Raw genomic sequence first — 17522 nt, forward strand, 5'->3', positions numbered from 1 at the left:
ATAATATCAATCAGTTGCATTATTACATTGGTTAAGAAAATAAACAACTAATAAATACATAAAACAGTAATAGTTAACTCTCAATTATGTACTTTGAGGTTATTTGTTAAGGCAGCCCTAGGAAACTAATACACATGGGTTAACTCTCAATTATGTACTTTGAGGTTATTTGTTAAGGCAGCCCTAGGAAACTAATACACATGGTATAAATATTTCTGTAACGGCCAATCGACATGACTTCACTGATTCTGAGTTGGGAAGGGGTCTACGCAGCTAGTTTTTATGAGCCAGCGTAAGCTGGCTACTGCACTCCACTGAACAGCAGACTTGAGACTCATCTAAGCTACAGAGAATTCTAAGTTTTTTCAGAAAAGAATGTGATATAGATTTGACTGAGACCTTTCAACGTAGACGTATTACCAGTGGACATTGTCTTATGTTGTATGCACTTTACCTTTTCAAAGCTCCATGTTGTGTTTAAGAGGGACATGAACTTATTGCAGTTCCAAAGAAACAAATGAGAAGGGAAGGTGGCTGATAACCATCCAAATATCAGCGAAGACATTAATCTCAGTTGACACCAATCCCTATGTATAATCGGTTTCATTTAGTTTTAAAACCAGCCAGCACTAACATATCAAGAAAGACAAACACACATACAGTGATATTAGACATATACAAGAGTGTCAGGACACTGGGGTCTTCCTGAAGAACCCTCTTCTTGCTCCTATTACTCCAGTGAGGAACTGGGGCTTTGGAGTCAGCGAGACCTGAGTTCAAATTCCAGCTCTGCCAGTTACGTCCTATATGACTTGGGAGAATCTATTTAGCTTCCACCAGCCTCAGCCGTTGTCTGTAAAATGGTGGTAATAGGGGAACTTAATTCAAAGGTGGTAATGATGGAACTTAAAGCAAAGGGTGGTTGTGAGGATTAACATATTTAATGCAATACCTGGTATATAATAATAAGTACTGAACAAATAATAATTAAGCATGGTACCAACTCCCTGATCTAGGAGTTTTGAGTCCAAGAGAGGGAGCCACCCAGTACCCAGAGCCCAGCTGCAGAAGTCTGTTCATCAGGTCTGACTGCAGCGAAGAAGGGAGTGAGGTGCCATACAGCCCAGGTGCTCTGCTGTCCGGTGCCCTGAAATGGGGGATCACTTGCCACCTCTCTGTCCTGTTTGAACCCTGCTTCCTCCCAGGGTTTAACTTTAACTCACCCATGATTTATTCAGCCCTGACCAAAGCAAACGGCAATATTGAAAGGAAGCGACAAATAGGAGAGATGAAGGCCGAAAACAAGAGAGCACCTCTTTCGAAAGACGGCGGAGCCCTCTGTCTTGACAGGCGTTGCCCGGCTCAGCGAGAAGTACACGAGCTCCCCCTTATCCTCAGGGTCTGCATTCCAAAGCCCCCAGTGGGTGCCTGAAACCAAGGACAGTACTGACCCCTACATACACTAGGCTTTTTCCCTGCGCTAATAATATACCCATGATAAAGTCTAATTTGTAAATGAGGCACAGCAAGACATTAACAGCAACAGTAACAAAATGAAAGTATTATAACAATATATTGTAGCAAGAGTTATGTGAATGTGATCTCTCAAAATATTTTATGACAGGGTGGATACTCACCCTTCTTGTACTGGTAAGAGATGATAAAATGCTGACGTGATGACGTGAGGCGGATGGTGCAGGCGTTATGACGTAACGGTAGGCGACCGCTGACGCATCGGAAGGAGAACCATCTGCTTCAGGTTGACCCTGGGCAACTACAACCAGAGAAAGGAAACCCTGGGTTGGGGGACTAAGGTATAGGATTAGAGGACAGAGTGCTGGTTGGCTGCAGAAACTGCCTAAGACTTTGTCTTTCCTGAATCTAGAGAATTGCTGAGGAGACCTTATGGTTTTCAGAGTAAAGACCGAATGACGCCACTATTTGGGAAGGGGGAGGGGCAAATTTTGCCTAATTTTATATGCACTCGAAATTCTCCATAATAAAAACCATAATCTAAAATAAAACAAAGAAAGCAAGTGTCTTGCCAATGGGTTTCAGCCGTGGCAAGTTCGCTATGGATTCAATGTGATAAAAGAAATGACAGTAAAACATTCTTGGGGTGAAAGGATTATAGCCAACTTGGTTTCCACAGTGGTAGGTCAGTCACTAACATCCTGTTCACTCAGAGCGAGTGTGCCTGCAGCAAGCCGGTCTCTGCCTCTGGGCCTCTCTACCCGCACAGCTGTCCTCTGGGCCTCTGTCCTCGGCACTGCCACCACTCCAGCCTCTGCTCTGCCCTCCTGCAGCCTGCAGCCGTGCCACCATGTCTCCCAGAGTGCTGGGCAGGGCTCCTTATATAGAGTCAGTAACAACATATTGCCCACACCTGTGCAGTGAGCCAGCCAGCCAGGGCCAGGTGAGAATCCTAGCCACAGGAACCTTCACTTTATCCACAGCAAGTAATGACCACAGGAATATTTCACGCTTTTATTTGTTTTAGGCTTCCCACTACTGCTGGAGTTGGGGGTGAGGCAGCTTCCAGAGTCCCCCAGGACCTCGTCCAAACCCACCCACTTCTGGAGGAAAGGGCTGGACTCCTCCGAGGTCAGTTTGTTTAACAATGGGACCCCAGAGCCTCTCTATGGTCAGCAGAGATTGCTTGCAGAGACCTCCCCAAAGGATGGCTCCGTCTCCATTCTGGGTTCTCGCAGTGCCACTGCTTGTCACATGCTGGTCCTGAGGCACACAGGTGACGGGGGCTACCTGCTTGACATTGTGCTAGAACTGACACCAGAGCTGAGTTCCCCTTAATCGCGAACCCCATCAAATCCTTTTCCCACCACGCTCAGTGCACCTGGTGGGAGGCTGTGACATGGACGTTGTTGCCAAAACTTAATAACTTCGGAGTGAACTTGACCGACAAGAAGATGACATTCACTTAGTGACATTAGTAACAGAATTAAGTAGCCAAGAAAAAAATGAAAACCACTTTCCAATAACTTGTGGCACTGCTGTCCACATTAAAACTGCTCAGATTTACAGAGCCTCCTTCCGAGATCTTGGTGGGGAAGAGGGGCTACGTGCTGCGCAAGTTTTCAAGGGGAACAGCCACTCCTTTGAAAGGAATACCAGGCCCTCAGTGACCAGGATCTAACACACATACCCAGTCTCCTGCCTCTAATGTTCTATCTCCTGTTTCCCCTCCGCCCTCCAGCCACAGGGCATGACATGCGCTGCCTTGAAGGCACGCGTTCTGTCATCCCTCCTTGTACAGACTGTTCCCACCCCTTGGGCTGCTCTTCCTCCCCCTCCTATCACCTCCTCGCCCTCAGGCACACCTGGAGCCCTGCCCCCTTTGCAGGGACTTCTGCCCTGAGAAGGACTTTCTTCTCTGCCCACACTGTACTTGGTCACTACCTCTTTATAATATTTACCAATTTTTATTGTAGTTGTTTCTATTTCTCCCCTCCAGGAGATAAAAGCCTCTTAAACGCAGAGGTGATTTTGTTTTTCTTGTTGGCCCTCCAGTGCTTGGCACATAGTAGATGTTTAAATACTATTTAATGAAACCCAGTAATTTATAAAGTGCTTGGCAGTTTACAAGGCTTTTTCAAGTGCATGATTTCTACTGATTCTAGAAGGGACTCCGTTTTTACCTATTATTAGCATACCAGTTATTTTCAAAATGGGGAAGCTAAGGCTCATGGAAGGCAAGGAACTTAGCTTAAGCTACTCAGCTGGTATAGGGTCTTACTGGGGCCCCAAAGCTTGGATCTACTCGACAAGAAAGCCGAGAGGCAGAAAGGAGAAGCCTCAGAATGGCAGCTCCAGCCCACTGTCAAGTTCATCAGATCTTTTTACTTAGAGCCCTGCAATGAAGGGAGGAGGCTGGGTATTTAAGCCTCGCTAGTTTTAAGATTTCAGCCATCCTGGACCTCAGTTTTCACACCTAAAAAATGACAGGGTTACACTAAATAAATAATTCTCAGTTATATTTCATGCCCACTAATCTTTCTATTCCAGAGATCCCCAAACTTTCTTGGTTCCTGGTGCCCTCAAGCCAAAAGAAATACCTAACAATTCTCTTCATTGAGTAGTAGATCTAAACAACTTCACAGTAGTAATTCATGTGGTGTCCACCAGATGTGTGTCCCTCAAAAACTTAAAATAACCCACAGTGCCTGTGTAAGTTTGAACGTGCTAATTGGTGTTCCATGCTGCATGTAAGTTTATGATTCACTCATCTTTGAGATTTTCTTACTCAGTTGGTTTCCCTGAAATATTGTATTGCTGTCTAGTAGTCAACAGTTTAGCATCATTCTTTTTTGCTTCAAGAAATAGAGAAAATGATTTTAGCATTTTAAGTGGCTTTTATTTGCCCATGTATATTGTTTGGTAGAAAAATGTATTAATGCAAGTAAAGATAAGAGACGTCTTTTTAAATATCTACTTCATCTTGACTAATTTTAAATTGAGAAGTACCAACAAATTGCAATTCTGCTTATTTCTATTATATCATATGAGGTTAACCTTCAAGAACCTAATAGCATTCATTCTATTTAGACTAGAATATCACAAATCTCTAGACTGAGTAGTATAGTGCCCACTACTCAAACAGAAGCATATTATTGTAATGACAACTCCAAACACTAAGAGCAGACCCACGGATATTAAGTTGAGGTGTAGAGACCAGTATTCCCACTTGTTAATTTAGGGCAGAAATTGTCTAGTTATGGTGACTGCAAAGTGAAATGGAAACTATATGGTGAACTGGGACTTGGGAATCCCATAGACTGGATGATCATTCCAGCCCTTACACATGCAAACTGCATGACCTTGGGTAGAATTTGAATCTCTTCACTTGCAAAATGGAGATTGACGTCTACATGTCCTGGTTGACGGAAGATAAAAGTCAACCAACGCAAATGGCATGGTCCATGCCTGGTCCTTAGAGCACCAAGGTCCTAACAAACGTTAGCTCCTTTCCTGTCTTTGCTTTGCTTGCTCTACAACATTGGAAAAACTGTATTGGAGGCTCTCGTTATGAAAAGAGGGATCAGAAGGGTGTCAGTCTTGTGTCATGAGGGCTTGTTGGCATGTTTGGAGCTTCATGCCTGCAAGATATTCATAGGACTTTCATAAAGAACAGATTGGATATCATCTTTTTCCTCTGCCATAGAACTTCCTTCCCTTTGCTGAGATTTGTGGGCAGTGCCTTCTATGGCTCTCAATGCAACTCCTGCCCTACTGTCTGGGCGGCTGTCATAGTTACAAACCAGTATTTCACCCACAGATGCTACTACAGTATATATGAGACCACAAACTGGAAATGCCTCCAAGATTATGCAATGGGTTTTTGGGAAAGAGGGATGAAATGCTTTAAGGTTAAATTTCTACAAAATAGAGCAGAAAATGATCACTTGTTGCATATGTCTGTCACGCTTTATTATATTTATGTACATATTTGTGACCTATTTTTGAGTGTAAGTTACATGAGAGCAGAGACTCTGTCATACATTCTCTGTACATCTGGTGCCTACCTAAGCATAGAGTACACCATAGGTGCTCCATAAATACTTTTAACATGTACTGAGACTGAATCTTGGTAGACATAACAATGCATGTGAGTACAGTCTGTTGACATGGAGTCTGTTGACTTCAAAATTCATTGTCCAACTGTCAAAACCTTACCCATCTTTGAAGGCCCAGCCCAGGAGTAAAGTGACTTCTTCCCAGACACTCCCTAAGCCTCAACCAAGAGAGATAATCTTCCTCACTTCTGCATTTGAACATTGGCCACTTTCTGCCTTATGTTATAATCTGTTCAGTGGCAGGTATAAATTATTATTAACTCTTGCCTATTCATTGTTGCATTATCCTCAAGTGTCTCACAGTGCCAACAGACAGTGGGTCCCCACAAATGCTTGTCAGCTTCACTCCATATTAACAGCTAAGCTCTGAAGTTAAAAGCTTTAAAGTAGCTTTAAAACGCTTTTGGAAATAGGTGTATTCATAACACAGTAAATATAGAAAAATAGTGACCTTCATATAATAGAAGGATACTATGTGGATTCGCCTCTGGGCTTCATCCCTTACTTGCTATTGGATATGGTCAAGTTACTTAGCCTCCTGTGCCTCCATTCCTTCATTTATAAAACAGAGGTAATAATAAAAATCCCTAACACTTAAGGTCGGAGACAACAGATGTAAAGGTCTTTGATGAGAGCTTGTCCCATAGTGAGCACTCAATAATTGTCATCTACTAATGAAATAATAATAATAATAGACTCAAAGAAAGATTTCTACTTCACATCCAGCTTCTCAAAATACCAGACATTGGAGATGTGGAAGGAAATGACATTGGTATGGTTTTTTTTGTATTATATTGTGGTGAGAACACTTACCATGCAATGTACCCTCTTAACAGATTTTTAATATAATACAGTGTTTAAAACAGTATTGTAATCTGTAGACACTATGTTGTCCAGCAGCTCTCTAGTATTTTATTCATCCTGCGTAATTGAAACTTTGTATCTTTTGCTTAGCAACTCCTCATTTCCTCCTCCCTTTAGCCCCTGGCAACCAGCATTTTACTCTGCTTCTATGAGTTTGGCTATTTTAAATACCTCCTATGAGTGGAATCATGCGGTATTTGTCCATTTGTGACTGGCTTATTTCACCTAGCGTAATGTCTTCAAGTTCATGCATGTTGTCACATATTATACAGGATTTCTTTCTTTTTAAAGGTAGAATAATATTCCATTATATGGTTATACCACATTTTCTTTATCCACTCATCTGTCTATGGGTATTTAGGTTGTGTCCTCATCTTACCTATTGTGAATAGTGCTGCAAGGAAGATGAGTGTGCTAATAATATCTTTAAGACCCTATTTCAATCCTTTGGCTAAATTCCCAGAAGTGGCATTGCTAGATCATGCAGTAGTTCTATTTTAAATTTTTTGAACAATCTCCATACTGTTTTCCATATTGCATTCCCACCAACAGTGTACAAGGGTTCCTATTTCTCCACATCCTCACCGACTAACATTGCTCTCTCTCCTTTCTCCTTCCCTCCCTCCCTCCCTCCCTTTCAGAATGACCATCTTAACAGCTGTGAGGTGATAGCTCATTGTGGCTTTGACTTTCATTTCCCTGACAACTAGTGATGCTGAACATCTTTCATATACCTGTTGATCATTCATATGTCTTGTTTGGAGACATGTCTGTTCAAGTCTTTAGCCCATTTTTTAGTTGGATTACTCATTTTCTTGCTATTGAGTTGTTTGACTTCCTTATATATTTTGGAAATTAACTCCGTCCCTGACGTATGGTGTCCAAATTTTTTCTCCCATTCCGTAGGCTGCATTTTCACTCTGTTGTTGTTTTGCTCCCTGTGCAGAAACTTTTTAGTTTGATGTAGTCCCATTTGTCTATTTTTTGCATTTGTTGCCTATTCTTTTGGGGTCACAGCCAAGAAATCATTGCCAAGACCAATGTCATGAAGGTTTTTGCCTACATTTTCTCCTAGGAGTTTTACAGTCTCAGGTTTTATGTTAAGTCTTTAATTTGCTTTGAGTTGATTTTTTATAGGTGGGACAAGATATGGGTCCAAGTTCCAATACATTTTTTTACATTGCTAGATTGGTTCTTTCTCTTTGCCATTGTTTCTGTGATCCCCACTTCAACTGCATGTCTGTCTTTTTCTCTTCTAAAATTCCTTCTCTTCTTGTAAGATTCATCCTGTAAGAGGACCCATTTCCCTGCTCCGCTTCCCACATCCTTTACTGCCCAGATGGCATTGCTTCTGGTGCTTTCCTGCCCCGTGTTTGGCCACCAAGTCAACAGGAAAAATTTCACATGTGATAGTCTGAGATTCAACCCTCAGGTAATAATTCCTCTGCTGTTAGTCATTCATATCCTTTGGTTCACAGAACTGTTGAGTCTAGTGCCTTCTAATTGCTGACCTAAATAGCATCCCTCAATTTTAAAGGATAATATAAAGTTTATTTTAGTAAAAACCATGAATCATCAAAGTTAATGAACTTGGGAATTCTATGAAATCATCTAAGCACACAAAGCCTATTTTCCCAGGTTTTTTTCTTAGTTCAAGGCCACAAAAATTGGAACACAATGGGACTTGACTTCTAGCTCACATTTGCCTTATGTCTAAATAATTATGAGTCACAAATCAGGTTAACAAATTGTTAAATAAAACATGCTGTAGTTACCTACCGTGGCATATACAGCATGGTGATACCTACAAGGCCGAGGGTGAAGTTGGGATTCTCAGGCTCCTTGGTGTTCTGTACAGGAATGTGGTGACAGAGGGAAAGCTGGCCCCCAGGCCTGGACCAATCCCCCTCCCTTTCATCCCAGCCCTGTCCGTCACAAAAGGGGCCTCGTATCCCCTTTGCAGACTCCCTAAGCCCCAGGCAAGCTCCGTCCACACATCCTCACCCCCCACAGACAGAAGCACCTGGAGTGTCCTTTGGGCAAGCACTGTCTGCCCTTTGAAGATGGATTCACGGAAGAAGCCATGCGGGCTCAGGGCCGGTTGGACAAGGTCCTGAGTGCCCAGAGTGTGGTCCAGAAGAGAGGGTGCACGCTCCAGGCAGGAGAAGGTGCAGCCAGGGGAAGGCCAGAGAGGCACCTTCTAAAGCACAGGGTTTAGGCAGGGGCCTTTTTGCCTGAGTCAGCTGTCAACCCAGTGGCCCATCATGTCCTCCCAGCCCACCTTGCATTTCATTCTCAGCCACGGTGGATAGTTCCATGGAAGTGTAGACTGCTTGTGCTGTCAGCATCCTACCTGAGGCTCAAGCTGAACTCTGTGCCCACGGCTGTCTCCAGTATTGTAGGAGTTTGCCTGCACGCCAGTGCAACCCAGAAACACCTAAACGTTAACAGCCTCAGGCAGGCAAATGCTCAAGCCTTCCATCTTTTTCGGGTAGACAGTTCTGGACAGTTTTCTGTGAGCTTCCTTTAAGGTGCTCGTAGGAACAAGCCCGCTGCTTACAGCAGCAACCTCAGTAGCACATCCTTGTCCCGGCTGTTTCTCCTTCCCTGTCCCACTCTCCCCACTCTTTACTCTTGCTTCCTGGAATCATTCCCAAATAAACCACCCAACCCAAGTCCTCACCTCAGGCTCTTCTCTAAAGGTTACTCAAAAGAATAAAGGGGATAAATCCAGGAAATAGAAGGAGCAGCTCCTCCCCAGCACAACCACATTGTCAGCACAACCTCCCGGGAATCCATCAACAGTCAGTTAAGAGCTTTTCCTTATCTTTTCTTAAACTCCTATTAAAGAAGCTTTTTTTTTTTTCTTTGAGGGGGTGATCCCTTTCCTCTAATCTAAATTCCTTTCGTGAAGCCTCGCTTCCATGGTTAAAATTTCCCAGATTGACTTTGGGATACAGGATGGACAAGCTGCTTATGGAAAACGAACAAGGGAAGCTGACCAGAAGCAAATAGCTGTTCCTGTTTGACATCAAAGATACAATGAGCAAGAGAAGTGCAACTGGTCCCTTTTTACGGCTGACCGCTGAGGACTGCATATACCAGATTTTCCTGAATAGATGATTTCAAATTTTTGATGTGGGATTTATAAACACATTCCTCTAGTTAGACCACTGTCCAGATTTAAGATTTAGGAAACAGGTCACACATAGCTGTGGGCAGACCAGGAGCTGTTTTCTGTGCCTGGGGCCCGGGCCTTGGGCTTGGCGTCCTCTGGGATGCATAGCACCCCACTCCTGGATGCCTACAGGAGGGAGCTCTTTGACAAAGCCAAGAAATCCTTACACAGCCTGGCCCTGTTAGGGGTGCCCCTACGCAGAAAGCCTTCTGGGCCAGGTTACCACTAGCTGCTGTAACCACCTTATTTGGCACCAGCTTTCACCACCGGGCTCGGAGCAGAGAGCCCAGTGCCCAGACTGGGGCCCCTGTGGGAAGTAGTCTACTACTCCTGGGCTGGCGTGCCCTGGCTCTTTGAGTGCCCTTGTGTTTAATTTCTGGGTAGTTTTTTGAGAGTTGGAGTAGAGAAAAGATTAAAAGAAAAAGGTAATTTTTTTTTTAAAGAAGGAAGATAGGGTTACCATGCAAAAGACCATGGGACTCTCTTCCTCATACCCAGATTCTTCCGACCTGGCCATTTACTATTTCACCTCCATACTTTAAAAACCAAAATCGGGATGGGTGGCAGAGAGAGTATCAACCTGGGAAACCATCAATCTTAGAGTTGGAAAGACCCTTAGACTTGCCCCTCACTTAACAGATGAAAGTCTGCTGTAAGATTATAGCCTAAGGTAATGTACTGGGTTTTCCTATGAATTTGGGAAAATTAATCCTAAAACCTAAAAGTCAACCGTTTGTTAGTTGATGTTTTCTACAAGCAAGAAAGGGGCTATTTTGTACCGTAAACTGGTGTGGAAGGATCCTGCAAGATGTAACCTAATGGAGTTGATTTCATTATCTGTGCTGCCCCCCAGTGCTGGAGGTGAGAAGGTACACCCAGGAGAAGACACTGGCATTACTGCACCCAGGAAACATGTTTACATACAGGAGAGTAGCCATTACCCACCATTATAATCAATGCTACGGTAACCTCGTAGGTTTGGAATATCATCCCTACAGTCATGAATAAATACCTTTTCCAAGCACTGGAAAATCCAGTTTTAACCTCCAGATACAAGGCCATGGCAAAGTTTTAAATATTTCAAGTATTATTCAGCAAATGTTTATTGCAATGAAGCACAGGCCAGGCACTGTTTAGAAGATGAGGAATACAGGGTCTTTGGCTGTGTGAACTCATGATTCTTGCCCTGGAATGCACAGTCAACAAAACATGGCATTCAGTGTAACATGCACGATAATAGACAGTATAATAATAATCTTTTCTTTTTCATATTTTTCTCCTAGAAACAGTGGCTCAACAAATTGTAAATGGAGGAGTACAGAGATATTCTCTACTCTCCTCTAACATCTAAAACAAACCATCCATAGCTGCCTCTCCAGGCTCCTCTTTTAAGATGCAAGCACTCCGTGGAAGATGATGTCTTTTTCAAATCCACTCTCCCTTCAGAGAGGTCAGCTAGAGATTACAGGATGTAACAGTGCCCAGATAGTTTTTGCCCACCTTCCATGAACCTTTAAATCTAGTCTGTGAAAGGCTTTGAAGACAAAGTAAAAACAACAACAACAAAACACTTTCCTATTGTTCAGTTTTAAAAGCCCCTGTTAATTTCATCTCTTTACTATTTTTCCAGTATTAGTGTAAAAACAGAATATTGGCTTTTTAGTAGTAGTATTGTCAACATCAACCATCAGAGCTATCAGAGAAAAATATAACTTGGTAACTGTAGGGTTGTCAGTTCAAAACAATAGAAAGGGAAAAACCTTAAAATAAGCCTAATTATGAATAAAATAGAAAATGGTTGGAAGTATGGTAGTGAAGCAAACAGAAAAAAACTTAGCAAGCAGTATTGTGAAAAGAAAATAAAAGTAGTGACCTGAACTTTGGGTGTCATTTTCATGCAAAATAGAAGATAGAAAAGAAGAAATGTGCATTGACTTGAATGTAGTAGTAAAAAGTAAACTAAAATATATTCATCCTTAGTAGATGAACAACAGGAATATGTTTTAGACTTGGGCAACTTTGGTTAAAATGATGGGAGCAATTTTGAGCCATTTAAAAAGAAAGCAATTGAGAGACCAAAATTTAAGATTGATTTAATTTAATTAGGATTTAATTAGTGATTTAGGGGGAAATGTTACCTAAATAAGTGACAACCAAGGGATGACAGACATTCTAAGATAGCAGAAGTTCACAGTGTCTTGGATTAGACAGATACCACCAAGAAGGGACTAAAAATGATAGCTCTTACTCTTCAAGAAAATGTTAGGCTTTTGGGTAAAGATGACTGAGTGAAACTGGATCACAGATCTATCTCCCTCGATAATGATATAAACTACCTGAGGAGAAAAGCACAATTCCCCTTAAGTACCCAAACATGGAAAAGGGTATAGTCAAGCTATAAACTGCAGAAGCACATTATGGCTAACCGAAGAGAAAGAAAACTTTGGCAAGGTTCTGCCAGGAGTCAAACCCACTCTCATCAACAGAGTGAGTCCACTAGGCAGTACAGATGCAGGATCTAGGACCACAAACCATAAAGACTTCCGAAAATGTTTTGTACTATCTCGAAATGAAAAAAGAATAAATTTTAAAAAGTCTCAATGCTATTTTATTAAAATTCCTTCAAATATTTTTATAGGATAAGTTATATTTAACATGAAATATGTGATCGCTTTAATATATTTGATATGATAAAGCACAAGAGTGTCTCCAAAAATGAGTGTTCAAGACCTACCATATTTCTTACTGGCCTTCCTAATATACCTCATGTTGAAGAAAAGGGGGCAAAGGACAAGTTTTACCTTGTCATGGACAAAAAAAAAAAATTATTCTAAAGGTCACCATTGATCTCACTTTCATTTCAGTTTTTTTTTTTCGGTAAAATTCAAGCAAAATATGACAACTAAAATACAAAATTTGCTGTATGTGCTCAATAGTAGAATGGAAGTGACAGATGATAAAAGGAGTGAGCTTACGAACTGTGAATAGAAATTATTCAACCTGAACACAGAGAGAAAATAGACTAGGAAAAAAAATGAACAGAGCCTTGGGATCTGTGGAACAATAACAAAAGTTATAATATTTGTATTATGGGAGTCCCAGAAGAAGAGAAGAAAGAGCAGGGAGCCAAAAATTCATTTGAAGAAATAATGGTTGAAAACTTCCCAAATTTAGTGAAGGACATAAATCTGTAGATTCATGAAACTGAATGAATCCCAAATCCAAGAAACCCATGCCAAGACCTATTGTAATCAAACTTTTGAAAACTAAAGGCAAAGAAAAACAACTGAAAGAATCAGAAAGAAGTGATGCATTACTTACAGGGGAAAACCAGTTCTAATAACAGCAGATAACTCATCTGAAACCATAGAAGTCAGCAGGAAGTGGCACCACATTTTTCAAGGGCTGAAAGAAAAGAATAGGCAACTGTAAATTCCGTGTCCACAGAAACTATCTTCAGGAAGGAAGGGGGAAATAAAAACATCCTCAGATGGAAGAAAACTAAGAGAATTTGTCACTAGCAGACAGACACTTAAAGAATGGCAAAAGGAAGTTTTCCAGATTGAAAAAATGATCACAAAAGAAGGGCTGGAACTTCAGAAAGAAAAGAACAGTGGGATGAATAAAAATAGGGATAAATATAATAAACCATCCTTCTTTCCATGAGTTTCTGAAACTGTATTTAATGGTTGAAGCTATAATTATAATAGCATGTTTGATGCTCCATATATGTATTGGGAATGCCTGAAACAATATATTTTAAAGTAGGGAGGGTAAAAGGACCCCAATGGAAGTAAGCTTTTAATACTTCACCTGAAGTAATTAAACATCAATACCAGTAGGCCATGATAAGTTATATATGTATATTGGAATATCTAGAGTAACACAAAGAAAACTGTACAAAGCAATATACTCAAGAACCATATCTTAAACAAGATGGATCCTAAAAGAATGATCTAGCATCTCACAAGAAGGAAGAAAAGAGAAACAAAGGAGACAAACAGAAAACAGATGATCTCTGTTACCTATATGTGTTACCCACTTGGGGAGCTTTGTTTTTTTAACTTTTTGCTGCTTAACTGTCACACTTCACATCTCAAGTGAAAGTCACTCTTATAGGGGACTTTTCCCTTAGTACCTTGTGACACTTGAGAGCAGAAACTCAATTTAGAAGAATTTAAGTGTTTTGTATGTCAGTATGACAATTAAAGGAGCACATTGTTATTGTTAACTTTTAGTTCCTGAAGACAAGACCACAGTAACTGTAACTGGGTCAAGGCATGGTATCCAGAGATACCTGGATTCTGGGTCTTAGAGTGAAGCTGTTTTACTTCCCTGTCATGACTCATTGAGCAGCCCACAAAGTTCAGATGGAGCAATGCAGCAGAATGGCAGACATCATGGTGTGTGATCACTGTCATGTCCTGCTGACACTTGTGATGGGCCTTAGACCTGTCTTCTTGTTGACAACAGGTAGGTTGAAAAATGTCTCCTTGGAAATGTTCTTGAGTCTTTCCAATTGTATTGGGATAAACTTGCTTAGAGTTCAGGAAGATTGTTGAACAACATAGGAACACAGGTTGAGTTAGAGTGGCAGGACTGTCTTTTGTCCTTGTAGCCTCAAGTCACTCTTGGGACACATCATGATGCCACTACTGATTGGAACTTGGTGGAGAGTGGGTTGCTAACCCCTGTGTTTAGGGAGAAAAAGACATAACAGAAGTGTATAAAATGAGTGGACTGACATTTGCTTATTGTGGCAGGTAGGGGTTGAAGACATAAGAACCTAGCACTTGACAGACATATTAGTTATGTCTTGATGAAACCCCTTCCAGTGAGGTTTAAGCAACATGAAAACTGACGGCCCCAAATGTGAAACCACTGTTATTTTGTGCTCATCCAGATAGTTGGTTAGAGCCTTTCTTACTTGTGAATGAAATGTTGCATCTCACATGCATTGTTGTTATCAAACACAACACCTTTTAACCCATGTATATCCTGCCAGTCGTGCCTGGAAGACTCAAAGTCCTCCAAGTTAATATTTCATATGGGGAGAGTGCCAGTCTTTTATAAGCTTTAAATTTCATGTTCATTAAAGCCATGGGCAGGGCCCGTTTGTTTTGGAGGGGTAGTAGAGTTAACACAAGATTAGTTCCAGGTATACAACACAGGGACTTGACATTTATATACACTACAAATGCTCACGGCAGTAAGCATAGCTGCCATCTGTCGCCATACAAAATTACCACGATATCATTGACTCTGTTCCCCCTGCTGCCCCTTTCATCCCTGTGACTTATCTGTTTTATAACTGGCAGTTTGTACCTCCTAATCACTTTCATCTATTTCACCCCTCTCCCCAGCCCCCTCCGCTCTGGCAACCATCAGTTTGTTCTCTCTTTATGAGTCTGTTCTGGGTGTTCATTTGTATTGTTTTTTTAGATTCCATGTATAAGTGAAATCATATGGTATTTGTCATCCTCTGACTCACTTTGAGCAGGGCTGGCTTTGACACATACCACGGCAAGTTTGTTCTTCAAAATGCAGTTTTGCCCTGTCGCTCTTCCTGTGGGTCTGGGTGGTGCGGGCAGTGGCGGCACTGTCGGTGTTGTAGGGCCTTACGGACTGTTCACACCGCCCTGTGAAAGGCCCACTCACTCTTAATGGACTAGGCACTTCAACCATTAGAATAAAGCCTTTACAACCTTTGCCGACAGGTATTTGTATGAGTTGCTTCTACCCATCCTGAGAATATACAGTGACTAAAGCACACGTTTATAAGGATAACAGTTTGTTTATCAGAGTAGATTGTCTGAATAATCATACAGCCTTCAGGGAGAAGGGTGTGCCGCCTTGTCCTTCAAGTCTTTCTCATCCTGGGGGCCTAAAAACCAGGGCGGTCCTCACAGTGGCCACACTGGCAAATTGTGGAGCATGTTACTGACTCTAATTATAATTAAAATTCCAAAGGAAATCATTTGACAACACCAAGCGGCCATATAGGGAGTGCCAAAAGTAATTTGGGTATGAAGTCCCCCTGGCAGGTTGCTAAGCATTTCCCTTCTGCATTTAGGGTTGTCAAAGAAGACTGGCTATTTTTTAAAAATCAAGGGTCCAATCTGAGAATGAGGAACAGAAAAGATCTGTGTTTGAGATCTGGCACTAAAAGAGCCACAGAAGACAGTAGCATAAGGATCATTTGGATAAGACAGTAGCATAAGGATCATTTGGTTATGTTAGCTCCTCCAGCAGTGAAGCACCCTTAAGGTTTTATGACCGTCATTAGCCATGAATTACCCTGACACATAGCCAGCACTGTTGAAAGTGTTAACTTTTTTTAAAAGAAGAAACGGTAGTCACTTGAGGAAGAGCAAGTCCCGATGACTAAGCGGAGGGTGGGGGTGAGGGACTCAGTTTTTTCTGTGGTATTTGTCTTAAGTGGGGTGGATATTGCCTAAAAGTCTTCTGTCTTGCTAGTCCTTGTTTTTTAGTCTGTGCCCGTTGGCATTTCTGGTTGTCAGCCTCTTTTGTATTTGATCCAGGATTCATGAGACAAAAAGAAAACTCGGAACTGCCTGCCGGATGGTTAGCTGGGTTCTGAGGTCACTCCCCAGCCTTCCTTCTTCTATCACCCTTAGAGTCACGTTTGCTCTGAAATGTCCAGGCTGTGCAGCCGTACTAGCAGGAGAAGTGTGCCTACTCCATCGGGGTCCCTATGGTATGTGTATGTCAATTACGCAGGAATTCCCCTGGAACTGAGAAACAGCATAAATTTCAGATGTCTCTAGAGACACACAGAGTGATCTAGACGAGTTTTCTTTAGTTGAACCCTGCACCTGGGTTGTAAAAAATCAGTGTTATTTGTATAAAAATGAATATTTTGCATATAATTGAATGTGCTTCTTTTAAGACTGCAGTTGATGAGTTTTGACCAATGTATATACCTGTGTAGTCCTTACCACCACCAAGATACTGAATATTTTTGTTACCTACCAAATCTTCCTTGCGTCCCTGTGCGGTTGATAGAGCCCCTGTCCCTGGCCAGGCAGGTACTAATATAACTTAGTTTTTGCCTGTCCTAATGCTTTTTTAAATGGAATTGTATAGTATGTACTCTCTGCCTGGCTTCTTTCACTCAGCAGAATGCTTCTAAGATTCATCCATATCGTGTATATGGTGGTTTGTTTCTTTTTATTGGGGACTGCAGTCCCACTGTATGTATACCTTGGTTTGTGTATCCATTCACCTCTTGATGGACATTAGTGCTGTTACTATTTTAGGCCATTATAAATAAAGGTGCTTTGAACATTGATGTGCAAGTCTCGAATGGACATTTTATTCTAGTTCTCTTGAATAAACATCCAGGAGTAGAAGGAGTGGCTCATATGGTAAGTGTATATTTAACTTTATACGAAACTGCCAAACTGATTTCACAAGTGGCTGCCTGATTTTGCATTACCAGCGACAGTGCACGAGAAGTCTGATTACTTCACTTCCTCGGGCTCGGGCTCTGGTGCCTGCCACCAACACCGGCGAGGACCCCACCAAAGCCAGCGTGTTTTCAGTGCTAGGCTGAGCCAGCACTGAAATTTTAGTACTTTGTACTAGAATTTGCCCGCGCTTTCCCCATGTAGCTCTTTAAATTCCCTTGCCTTGGAGGGCTGAGTTGGGACAGACTCTGAGGTCTTCCCTCATACATCCAAAACCTCTCTTCCCATTTGACTGAATTCTGGATTTTGAATCCACAAGTCTTTCTCAAGGCTAGCCATACTTTTTGTCAGCATAGAAGTCCCTTTTTGAAGTAAAAACTAACACTGTCAGGTGTCACTAAGAAGCTGAGCCTGAAAGAGATGTAAAAATCATCTGTAGGGGCGAGGGTAGTAAAGACC

At 41.8% G+C, this 17522-nt stretch overlaps 1 pseudogene; it reads left to right on the forward strand.

The window, feature by feature from the left end:
- Positions 1–1704: 1704 nt before the first annotated feature.
- On the forward strand, positions 1705–3154 carry LOC118916817 (protein N-terminal asparagine amidohydrolase-like; annotated as a pseudogene).
- The last annotated feature ends 14368 nt before the right edge of the window (positions 3155–17522 follow it).

The sequence above is a fragment of the Manis pentadactyla genome, chromosome 7 (assembly GCF_030020395.1).
Source record: "Manis pentadactyla isolate mManPen7 chromosome 7, mManPen7.hap1, whole genome shotgun sequence".
NCBI lineage: Eukaryota > Metazoa > Chordata > Mammalia > Pholidota > Manidae > Manis > Manis pentadactyla.